This window comes from Notamacropus eugenii, chromosome 2 (assembly GCF_028372415.1).
Source record: "Notamacropus eugenii isolate mMacEug1 chromosome 2, mMacEug1.pri_v2, whole genome shotgun sequence".
In the NCBI taxonomy this organism is placed as follows: Eukaryota; Metazoa; Chordata; class Mammalia; order Diprotodontia; family Macropodidae; genus Notamacropus; species Notamacropus eugenii.
The window spans coordinates 99,849,688-99,862,433 of NC_092873.1; positions in this window are offsets into that span (position 1 = coordinate 99,849,688).

The window sequence follows — 12,746 nt, forward strand, 5'->3', positions numbered from 1 at the left end:
CCCAGATCTTTGAGTTTATATCTGATTCTCTTTTTACTACAGTAAATGACTTCTCTCCCTGGCCAGTTTTTAACGTGATGCCTCTTCTATCCTGGTCAAGTGACTTGACTTGATGCTGTGCCTCATTTCCCCCAATAAATATTGCCATTGCCTGATTGATTGTCTCTTTCTCTAACATTCTCCTTATCATTTCTTTCCCTTTCCTATACCTGAGTAATTTTACATTTTAAGGAAGGAGCATCTATTTACAGAATGTTGCAAGTCACAACTGAATAGCTTAAGCTTCTCAAATATAATTAGATCCTTCTTACTCGGTGCTGTCACATAGCAGACCCCATTCATTCATTCATTCATTCATTCATTCATTCATTCACTCATTCATTCAATAAGCATTAATTTCATATCTACAGTGTACCAGGCTCTGTGTTAAGAGGATAAAGATAAAAACTAAACATCCCCTGCCTTCAAGGGGTTTATATTCTGGTAAAAATGTATGAATGGATTGCACTTTTTTCAGCATTTACTATGTGCCAACTAGTGATGTAAGTATCAATACAAAGCATAAAACAAATACAAAAAGTCAACTAGCTGCTACCTTCACGGAGCTTGTATAAAAAGGATCAGATAACACCTTTAGGGGAGTGTTGGTGAGGGAAGGGTGTTCTGATCTGGTGGTTAATGAGGGTGGTGAGTAGAACTGTAGGGGAATAGGTTGACGTGCCCTTTCCAGAAGCAAAGGTAATATTGATTTTACTATCTTTCAGAACAAGGAGATGGACAGTTGGGAAAAGGTAGGATTAAGAAAGGCTGTGGTGGTGGGAGAATGAGAACAAGGGAACCTTTGTGCAGCAAGAGGGAGAATGGCAAGATGATGGCTGGGGTAGACAGTTAGATGGGTTGTGAAGCATGATCTGGGGCAAGATATTTTATTGTTGTTACTACATCCACACAGTGGATAGAGTGGCAGGCCTGGAGTCAGAAAGATCTGATTTCAAACTCAGCTTCAGACACTTATTATTATCACCTGGGCGAGTCACTTAAATCTATTTGCCTTAGATTCCTCACCTGCAAAATGAGCTGGAAAAGAAAATGGCAAACTACTCCAGTCTCTTTGCCAAGAAAATTCTAAATGGAGGCAAGTGAAGAATGATGTAAACAAGTATCTGCCTTTTCCTTAATTTTTGAGGGCAGCTAGGTGGGTCAAATTCTACCAGCAGATTTTTACCAGCTTTATGAACATCTAGCTTCCATTATATCTTATGCCATCCCAAATCACTTATAGTCTTATGTATATCCACCTAACAGAGGCAAGAAGATGACTAGGAGTGCCAGACTTGGATTTACAAAGACTTGACACAGACACTTGCTAGTTGTAATCCTGAGCAAGTTACTTCACCTATTTTAGCCTTAGTCGTTGTCATTGTCGTCTTTGTCATCATCATCACCATCATCATCACCATCACCACCACCACCACCACCATCATCATTATCATCATCATCATCATCATCATGACTCTTTGATCAGTATTATCACATTTTCCTTTTCACAGTTCCATGTCAACCTAGCTCCATACAGGTTCTGTTTCCCTTGGTTTCGTCCATTGTCAGGTTTAACAGCAAAGGTTACATCCTCAACCAAGTAGAAATGGCCATTGACATTGGGTAGCAATCTATTATTCTGACCTACCCATGGCCAAGTTGCAATAATAATTGTCATTTATACAGCACTTTAAAGTTTGCATAGTTCTGTAGAAATCAGCTCATTTATTCTTCTCAATAACCCTACTAGGTAGGGGTTATAATATTCCTCATTTTATAAATAAGGAAACTGAAGTTGAGAAAGTTAAGTGACTGACCCAGGCCACACATTAAATAAGTGTCAAAGACAGGATTAGGAGCCAAGTTCATATGACCAAAGGACTATAAAATAGTGCACACCCTTTGTCCCAGAACTACCACTTCTACGTCTGCATCCCAAAGAGATCATAAGAACAGGGAAAGGACCCACATGTACAATAATACTTATAGTAACTCTCTTGGGGTAGCCAAGAATTGGAAATTGAGAGGATGTCCATCAATTGGGGAATGGCGGAACAAGTTGTGATATATGAATGTAACAGAATACTTTTGGATTATTAGAAATGATGAACAGGCAGATTTCTGAAAAACTTGGAAAGACTTAACATGAACTGATACTGCGTGAAGTGAGCAGAATCAGGAGAACATTGTACATATTATGTATACATTATGTGATGACTAACTCTGATAGACTTAGCTCTTCTCAGCAGTCTAAGGATCTAAGACAATTCCAAAAGGTTCATGTTGGAAAACACTATCCACATTCAGAGAAAGAACTATGGAGTCTGAATGCAGATGAAAGCAGACTATTTGCATGTTCTCTCTCTCTCTCTCTGTCTCTCTCTATCTGTATTTCTCTCTCTCTGTCTCTCTCTCTCTCTCTTTCTCTCTCTCTCTCCTTTCTTGTGGCTTCTCCCATTGGTTCCAATTCTTTACAACATATCTAATGTGAAAATATGTTTAATGTAAATGTATATGTATAGGCTATATCAGATTGCACACCATCCTGGCTAGGGGTGAGGAGAGGGAGGGGGGAGAAAATTTAGAACTTACAATCTTATGGAAGTGAATGTTGAATAGTAAAATTAAATTTAAAAAATAAAAAAGAAGCCAAGTTCAGCACTTTATTTGGCTACTGAAGTATAGATTTTGAGCTAGGAGAGAACCTGAAGCCATCTAGTACAACACCTCATTTTATAGACAAGGACACTGAGGCTAAGAAAGCCTATAGCATGAAGACATGAAGATTAGAACTAGGGAAACTCTAAATTCACTCTGAGCTCTATATCTAACATATTACGAATGCCTGGGACTCAGAGTTATCCAATTTGGTTAGAATATAAATTATAAACAATACATTAATATGAAATGAGGCTGAAAACATAGAATGACTCTAGATTATGAAGGGTCTTGAACATTCAAACTTTGGTGATAATAGAGACGAAATGGGGACTTTTGAGCAGAGGAGTGACATGATCAGACTTGTGCACAGCAGAGATTATTCTGGCAGCAGTATGGATGATACTTGAGGGGAAAGGAGAGATACCAAGGGAACAGATAAGAATGAAATAATGTGAGAAAAATGAAAGAATTGGAACCCACAGCACCTGTTAGGTGTTATACTGGAAAATATACTGGAAAAATGTGTTGAACTTGGAGTTTGAGTACAAATCGTACCCCAGTCACTTTCTAGCTGTGATATGGTCAAGTTATTTAACCATACCTTGCCTCTTATGTGTTTTCTTATCTGTTAAACAAATGAGTTGGTCTTAATGGTCTCTAAAGTCTCCTCTACCTCTAAATCTATAATCCTATATGATGGAACAGGAGAGATGAGGGAGAGAGAAGAATCAAAGCTATCTCTAGTGTTATAGAAATGTTAGACTGGGTGAATATTGGTACCACAGAGGGAAATAGTGATGCAAACATAAGGAATGGATTTACAGGGAAAAATGACTTCAATTTTGACATCATGAATTTAAGTTGCCAATGGGAAAATGTGAGTTAGGAACTCAGAAGCTCTTTTAGAGATCAAGACTAGAGAGAGATATTTTGGAGTTATCTGCATAGAGGAAATTGAAGTCATGGAAGTGAATTAGATTATTAGTAGAAAGATTAAAGAGAGAAGAGCAGAGTGGGTGAGGACACAAAATACTGAAAGTATGAGTTATATTTGCAGAGTGCTAAATATTCCAGTTTGATTGTGTGTGATGTGGGTAATAATGGGAAATCAGGCTGGAAAGTTTCTGATGGAGATCCCACAGTAGAGTACGAATGATTTAGTGGCCTCTCTCCCTATTGCTGCAATAATTCAAAATATGTGTCTCACCAATAACAGAAATTGAAGCCCCAGACCAAAATATATGTGAAGGAGATAGACTATCACGTACCTAGGTGTAGTGACTATCCAGGATGTATGTTTTTGCAAAAAAAGAAAAGCAAGTAAATTGAGTTATAAGGGTGGGAAGGCAGCAATTGCTGCCATTTGCCCTGAGGAGTATTCTAGATTCTCTTCCACACTAGAGCAACTAGCTCTGACAGAATCTCAGAGAATCAGAGAAGTAAGACTTCTTTGTTGGTGTTTTAAGGCTGGTCACTCATACTGCCAAGTGCACCTATCTTTGGAGGAGAGGGAGAAAGAGAGAGACAGAGACAGATGGAGGGGCTTCTTCTTGAGTATCAATGAAGCTATGTAGAGGGGGCTGTGAGTATGGAGTCTTGCTTACCAGTTTTCCCTATGTGTTTATATTTGCATTTTTATGCTTCTCTAGGGAATCTTGTATTCTAGACTTTCTTAGACTGTCTAATGTCTTGCCCTTAGATAATACCAAGGGGACTTGGCCATGATAAATCTATACAAAAAGAATGGAGAAAACTATATCCTTGATTAGACTTTCTGAGGTAGTCCTTCTTCCTTAGGGCTTACAGAGGTCAGAAATTAAGAAACCCTGATACTGGTGAGACTTATTCTGGTTTCAGAAGGAACACATTGGAATCCTCCCATCCCTAACTCTTGGTTCCTTCCCTTAACAATATTAGCTGTCTCTGTTAGTCCAGGCCAAGACAAATGAGAGTAACTGGTCCAGATTTTAAGACAAATAATATTTAGATCTAGAAGGGATCATAGATTTAGAGCTGAGGGGTGTGGGGTGTGGGTGTCTCAGAGTTCATTTAATATAACACCATCTTCTATAGATGGGTGAGTACCCAAGAGGGAAAATGACTGTAGGATATGGTACTTGATATGAGCTTTGAAGAAAGCTAAATATTCTAAAAGGTAGAATGCTCTGTATGCCAGCTATGAAGGGTAGAGGGAATGACCTATACAAAGGTCATGTATGAACTTTCATATTAAAATAATTAAATTGGGTAATTTAGATAAAATATAGAATATGTAAGGGAGAGTAACATGTAATCAACCCAGAAAAATAGATTGGCTCAAATTATCATAGGCTATGTAAATACTAAATTGAGGAGCTACTTGTTTTTGCTTATTTATTTATTTATTTGTTTTCCTAGGAGAAATTAGGAGCTATGACATGAACTATGATATGAGCAGATGTAAACTTTAGGATATAAATTGGGAAATTACGTGGAAAATGGAATTTGAAGGAGTAAATCAAAGGTCTCCCTAAAATTAATTCCACATGCAAAGTGTCCCAAAAGTCTCAATGAAGTTTTAAGCCATTAAAGTTATTCTTTGGTTCTAGAAATGTTAGTAATACCAATGAGAGAAAAGAAAGAAATTAGGCAAAAGACGGATAACACTATCTTTATTTGCTGACGATATAATGGCTTACTTAGAAAATCCTAGGGAATCAACAAAGGCAATAATGAAGACAATTAATAATTTCACCTATGTTGCAGAGTACAAAATAAATCTACAAAAATCAAAGGCATTCCTGTATAATAGAAACAAAATCCAGGAAGCAATAATAGAAAAATAAATCAAATTCCAAATAACCATAAGTGCATAAAATATTTGGGGATCGATCCAGGCATACTCAATATTTTTATAGATTCAGTTACAAAGTGCTCCTTAAATCTTAAAGAAATTTAAAAAAACTTAAAGCACTGGAGAAATAGTCAGTGCTTATGTCTGGGCTCTGCCAATATAAGAAAGATGATAATACGATCAAAGTAAATTTATATTTTCAATGCTATCAGACGACCAAAAGGATAATTTACAGAACTCAATAAAATAACAACAGAATTCATTTAGACAAACAAAAGAGCAAGAAAAAAGTAGTAAAAGTATAGGAAATAATGGAGGATAGCATTTCTAAACTTCGATCTATAAATCAACAATCATGAAGACCATTTTTATTGATTTGCAAGGTGTAGATTGACAAAGCAGACTAGACAAGGAAGAATCAGAAATAATGGGACTTAATATTAACAAAAAACTTGTTTATCTACTCTTTATTGTTCAATTTTTAAAAATTTCTATAACACTCATTCCTGTTAAAAACACAGGAAAGCATGGGAATAAAGGGAGTTTTATTTAAAGTGATAAGTAGTATCTGTCTAAAATCATCAGTAAACATAACCTGTAATGGGAATTACCTAGATGCCTTCCCAGTAGGATCAAAGGTGAAGCACTGATGTCCATTATCATTACTATTATTCAGTATTGTACTAGAAATTCTACCTACAGCAATAAGACAAGAAAAAGAAATTGGAGGAATTAGAATGGGCAATGAAGAAAAAAATATTATTCTTTGCAGATGATTTGATGGTCTAGAGAATTAGCTATAAAATTGAAATAATTAAAAATCTCAGTGAAGTTTCAGGATATAAAGTAAACCCACATAGATAATCAGCATTTCTGTATATTACCAACAAAGTTCAGCAGCAAGAAATAAAGAAATTCTGTTTGAAATGACTATAGACAATATAAAGTACTTGACAGTCTACCTGCCAAGACAAACTCAGGAACTATATGTACATTTCACAGAAATGAATATAGATTGGAGAAGTGTTAATTGTTCATGGGTAGACTGAATCAATATAATAAAAATGACTATTCCACCTAAATTAATATACTAATTCAGTGCCATATCAAATTACCAAAAACATTTTATAGAGCTAGAAAAAATAGAAATACAGTGGTGGATAAGTAGAAAAGATTAGGTACATAATGCACAGTAGTGAATGACCATGTTAATCTAGTGTTTGGTAAACTCAAAAATTCAAGCTTTTAAGATAAAACTCATATGGCAAAAACTTCGGGGAAAGCTAGAAAACAATTTGGCAGAACTAGGAATAGACCAATATCTCCCACTATATACCAAGATAAGTCCAAAACGGGTTCTTGATTTTGACATAAAGGGTGATAGATAAGTAAATTAGGGGAGTGTGGAATATTTATGGATAAGGAAAGAATTTATGACAAAATATGACATAGAGATAATTACAGGAAATAAATGAATAATTCTGATTACATTATTTTTTAAAAGGTTTATCACAAACAAAACCAATGCAGCCAAGATTAGAAGGGAAGCACAAAACTGGGAGAATTTTACAGGTTTCTCTGATAAAATCTCATTTCTCAACTATGTTGAGAACTGAATCAAATCTATAAAAATACACATCATCCCCAATTGATAAGTGGTCAAAGGATTTGAGTAGTCAGTTTAAGATGAAGAAATCAAAGCTATCTATAGCCATATGGAAAAATGCTCTAAATCACAATTGATTAGAGAAATGAAAATTAAAACATCTCTAAGATACCACCTCCCACCTGTCAGATTGGCTAATATTACAGAAAAGAAAAATAACAACTATTAGAGGGAATGTGGAAAAACTGGGACAGTAATGAACCATTGACAAAGTTGTGAATGAATTCAACCATTATGGAGAGCAATTTGGAATAGGAATGGGTACGGTATTTTGTCAAAAGGTTTTCCTGAATCTATTGAGATAATCACATGATTTTTCTTGATTTTGTTGTTGGTATGATCATTCAGACTGATAGTTTTCCTAATATTGAATCAGCAATATATTCCTAGTATAAATCCCACATACTCACAGTGTATTAGTCTTATATATTGCTGCAAGCTCTTTCTAGAGTTTTATTTAAAAATTTTGCATCAATATTTATTAGGAAAATTAGTCCAGAGTTTTCTTTCTCTGTTTTTGCTCTCCCTGGTTTAGATATCAGTACCATATGTAGAACTCCTTCTTCACCTGTTTTTCCAAATAGTTTATATAAAATTGGAATTAAGCATTCTTTAAATATTTGGTACAATTCACTTGCAAATTCATCTGGTCCCTGGAATTTTTCCTTAGAAAACTCATTTATGACTTATTCAATTTCTTTTTCTCAGATAAAGTTATTTAAGTATTCCATTTCAACTTCTGTTAATCTGGGCAATTTATATTTTTGTAAACATTCATTCATTTCAATTAGGTTGTCAGATTTGTTAGCATATAATTGAGCAAAATAGCTCCTAATAATTAGTTTAATTTCCTCTTCATTGGTGGTCAAATCACCTTTTTCATTTTTGATACTAGTAATTAGGTTTTCTCTTTTTAAATCAGATTAACCAATGGTTTACCAATGTTATTGGATTTTTCCCAAAAAAACCAGCTCCTAGTTTTACCTGTTAGTTCAATGATTTTCTTACTTTCAATTTTATTAATATCTCCTTTGACTTTCGGGATTTCCAATTTGGTGTTTAATTGGGGATTTTTAATTTATTCTTTCTTTTAGTTTTTTTTTTAATTGCACACTGAATTCATCATTCTGCTCTTTCTCTATTTTATTCATGTAAGCATTGAGATATATAAATTTTCCACTAAGTACTGCTTTGGCTACATCCCATAAATTTTGGCATGTGCTTTATGGTTTGCAGAGAACGTTACAAATCTCATCTTTGGTTTTCACAACAATATTGTTAAGTAGGTGGTATCTGTATTTTATAGAAGAATACACTAAGTCTAGGGAAGGTTAGGTGAATTCCTCAGGGTCTGTAATACCAATGTGCTACCCATAGCATGCAGCATGCAAGCATATTTCCAGGGTAAATTCACGAAATATAATAAACTCTCTTTCTCAAAGGCAAAACCAAAATATTTATTTGGGACATCATTAGAATTCCAGGAGGTCAGATTTAACAGGGTACTTATCACTATTCCAGGAGGTGCTGACATCTTGAACTTTCTTTCTGTCAGGCTTTCCCACAAAAACAAGTTCCCCTAGACAAATTCCTCCCTCCCTCCACTCCCAGCTTGCTTCTCTCTCTCTGCTCTGCCTGCTCTCACTGTCTGCTGATGCTTTCTCTCTCTCTCTCTCTCTCTCTCTCTCTCTCTCTCTCTCTCTCTCTCTCTCTCTCCTTCTCTCTCTCTCTCTCCCCCTCTCTCTCCTCCTTGGATAAGCCTCTCCTAGTCTGAGCTCCATGTGATCCAGGTTCGATGTGACCACAAGCTCCATGTGATTGCAGTCTCCATGTGTTTAGGCCAGTTAATGGACAGGGAAGATCTTCCTATTCTATTAACATTACATTTGGCCCCAAGATCTTTCATGTCCCTGACATAGGCTGGTAAAACTTTAGGAATAACTTGTATTAACAACAACTTGCATAATAATATAAAAGGGATAACATAAAATAAACATAAAACAATACTTTAGGGTGGGCACTTGGTCATAAGCACCCCATCATTCCTTTCTCTAACAATTAGGACTCAAAATCCCTTGGGGTATGGGAAGAAGGTCTCATCCTCTGAAATTACTTCCTGCTGATATTGGACATAAAGCTGTCCCTGTCTCATGAGATCCCATTTGAGGGGTAAGTTCCTTCACTGGCATGCGGAGGTTGATCAACACCAAGTCCAAGGGTGACGTATCATAGTCTTGGACAGAGGGTGACATCCAGCTTAAGCATTCAGTCATCTACAAGTGGAGGGCACTAAACCTGTAGGAGACAAATATAGCAAACATATTAAACATGCAAACAAAGGTCAAAAAGAATAAGGAGACTATAACCAGAAGCAGAGTAAATAGAACTTCAGCTGTGCTTCTGAAGTCCATGAACCCATCAGAACTGCATTAATTTTCATCTTCCTTACTGAAAATTGACATCTCCCCTCAGACAAATTTAAAATCATGCCTCTCAATCTATCTATACCAATGATGTATTCAGGAACAGATACAATTACCACTATATATTCTTTCTTAGGTAATTGTCCCATTTTCATCATTAGTTTAACTTGTCTGGCTGATATTTCAGCACCTCCTAGTCCTGTGATGGTAATAGGGGTACTATGTTTGAATTTATCAGGGTTTTCATGTATAAGGGAGGCCTCTGCCTAATGCCTCAGTTATAATGGTTGATCCATTTTTCCAATATATAATTATCTGATATGGGACATGTAATCCTGTCTATGTACTTCTTTAATCTGAGTTGGGGCTTGGTCAATTTCCTATCCTTCCTGAAGGTGTGATGAACTTGGATACAATGATTCAGAAGGATTTGTCGGGGCATTTCACACTTTCCTATTCCATCTAATATCAAGTCCCTTTTCCTGGTACATCTTATATTGTTTATTAGTTGGAATATCATCTATTCTTCCATAATCTGTCCCTGCTCTCAATAAAGTAGTAAATATTTCTCTCCTTGTTAATCTATTCTGACTTTGAATCTGATGGTTATTTTCTCTTCTCTCTTCAGGAAATTTATCTTTTCCCTATTCCCGTAAGGTACTTAACTTTACAATCTTATCTAATACCTGTGAAAGAGATGCCCTATTTCCACAATCACTGGAGTCAGAATTATGTGTTTATAAGCAGAAAGAGAAGTCTTCACTACTAGAAAAAAACACCACCTAGGAGTCAGTGTTGGCCAAGAGTGTTGAATGATGCAGAGAGTCAAGAAATGTATGTTCATCCTTCGTTGCTGAAAAAGACCATGCCATCAGAGAAATGATGACATGACTTGCACTTGATTTTGTTTTGAGTGAGGGAGGGCTGTGCAGGTCATCAGCCTCACTTCTCCTCCAGAGTCATCTGAGTCCAGTGACCAGATATTCATCAGGGTGACTGGAGATGACTCAAGAGGAGGCAGTTGGGGCTGAGTGACTTACCCAAGGTCACACAGCTAGTGAGTGTCAAGTGTCTGAGGTGAGATTTGAATTCAGGTCCTCCTGACTCTTGCACTGGTGCTCTATCCACTCTACCACCTACCTGTCCCAAGTCAAGAAATATGTCAACTGGGAAAAGCCCATTGAATTGAGCCATAGAAAGATCATTGGTGAATTTGTAGGAGGTGAGAAAGTGGAGGCAATTAGCATAGCCAGCTTTTTCCAGGTATTAGATTATTAAAGGGGAGAAAACCATAGGATCATAGCTTGAGGGGATGTCAGAGTCAAAAGGAAGCTTTTTTTTTTAAAGGATAGGGAAGGTTTGGGTAAATTTGTAGACAGTAGTAAATAACCTCAATTTTCTCATAACAAACCCCCCAGGTTAAGCTCATCATCTCTAATTTCATCATTATGCTGCTAACTCAAGCCTTGACTGACACTTCTTCCCTCAACCTCCTCTCCTCTTTAGTTGGAGGACTGGAGGATGGGATACCAAACTCTACCCCAATGCCTTCCTTTATAGAGAGAAGAAAATGGATTTTTGAGTTAACCATTCTGTATCTGGTTCATGAAATAAGACACCCCTCTGTCAGATATCTTTAATATTTCATCTCCCTATTTTTTTGTCTCCTTTCTTGTCTCTCTCCATTAGATTGTAAGCTCCTTGAGGTTAGACACTTTCTTTTTACTAACTGTATCCTCAGCCTTTAGCCCAGTACATGGCACATAATAGGTGCTCAATAGATGTTTATTGGATTGTTGTGGTTTGTCCTTCGTTCTTGAAGAGTACCATGACTTCAAAGTCATCAGCCTCATTTTCTCCTCCAGAGTCATATGGATCTAGTGGCCTACCTGAACAGAGCATCTGGAGATGGCCCCAGATGCAGTGGGAGACCTTGGCCTTTTTAAGCTAAGGTCTTTCAAAGTTCTGACCTTGACTGAGACAATACCTATTTGGTGGTTATGGCTGTTTAAATGAGTTAAGAGATGACCTCGTTAATTAAAAAAAAACACCAACCTGGGGAGGGAAGGTCCTCAGAAACCTCTGGCCAAAAGAGAAACAATTACTATGTTCTTTTATTTATTTTTGGTTATTAACATTCACTTCTGTAAGATTTTGAGCTCTAAATTTTCTCCCCATCTTTCCCTTTCCCTACCCCAAGACAGCGTGCAATCCAATAAAGGCTCTACATATACACTCATATTGCATTATTTTCACATTAGTCATGTTGTAAAGAAGAATTAGAACCAATGGGAGAAACCACCAGAAAGAAGAAACAAAAGAAAACAAGACAAAATGAGAGCAAATAGTATGCTTTGATCTGCATTCAGGTTCTATATTTCTTTTCCTGGATGTGGATAGCACTTTCCATAATGAGTCCTTTGGAGTTGTCTTGGATCCTTGCATTGCTAAGAAGAGCTAATTCTATCAAAGTTAGTCATCGCACATCGTGGCTGTTACTGTGTACAATGTCCTCCTGGTTCTGCTCACTTCACTCAGCATCAGTTCATCTAAGTCTTTCCAGGTTTTTCTGAAGTCTGCCTGCTAATCATTTCTTATAGCAAAAAGGTATTCCATTACATTCATTTACCACAACTTGTTCAGTCATTCCCCAATTGATAGATATCCCTTCAATTTCCAATTCTTTGCCACCATCAAAAGAGCTGCTATACATATTTTTGCACATGTGGGTCCTTTTCCCATTTGTACCATCTCTTTGGGATACAGGACCTAGAAGTGGTAGTGCTGGGTCAAATGGTATGCATAATTTTATAACCCTTTTGGGATAATTTCAAATTGCTCTCCAAAATGGTTGGATCAGTTCACAACTGTACCAACAATGCATTAGTGCTCCAATTTTCCCACATCTTCTCCAGCATTTATAATTTTTATATTTTATAATTTTAGCCAATTTGATAGGTATGAGATGGTACCTCAGAGTGAAACAATTACTATTTACATTTACTCTGAGCCATCAGGGCACAAAAAATGGGCTAGGACAAGGGATTCATGACAAATGGACCTTTATCTCTGCTGCTTACCCCCAACTCAATCTCTTTCCTCTTTTTTAAAATTTAATTTTTTT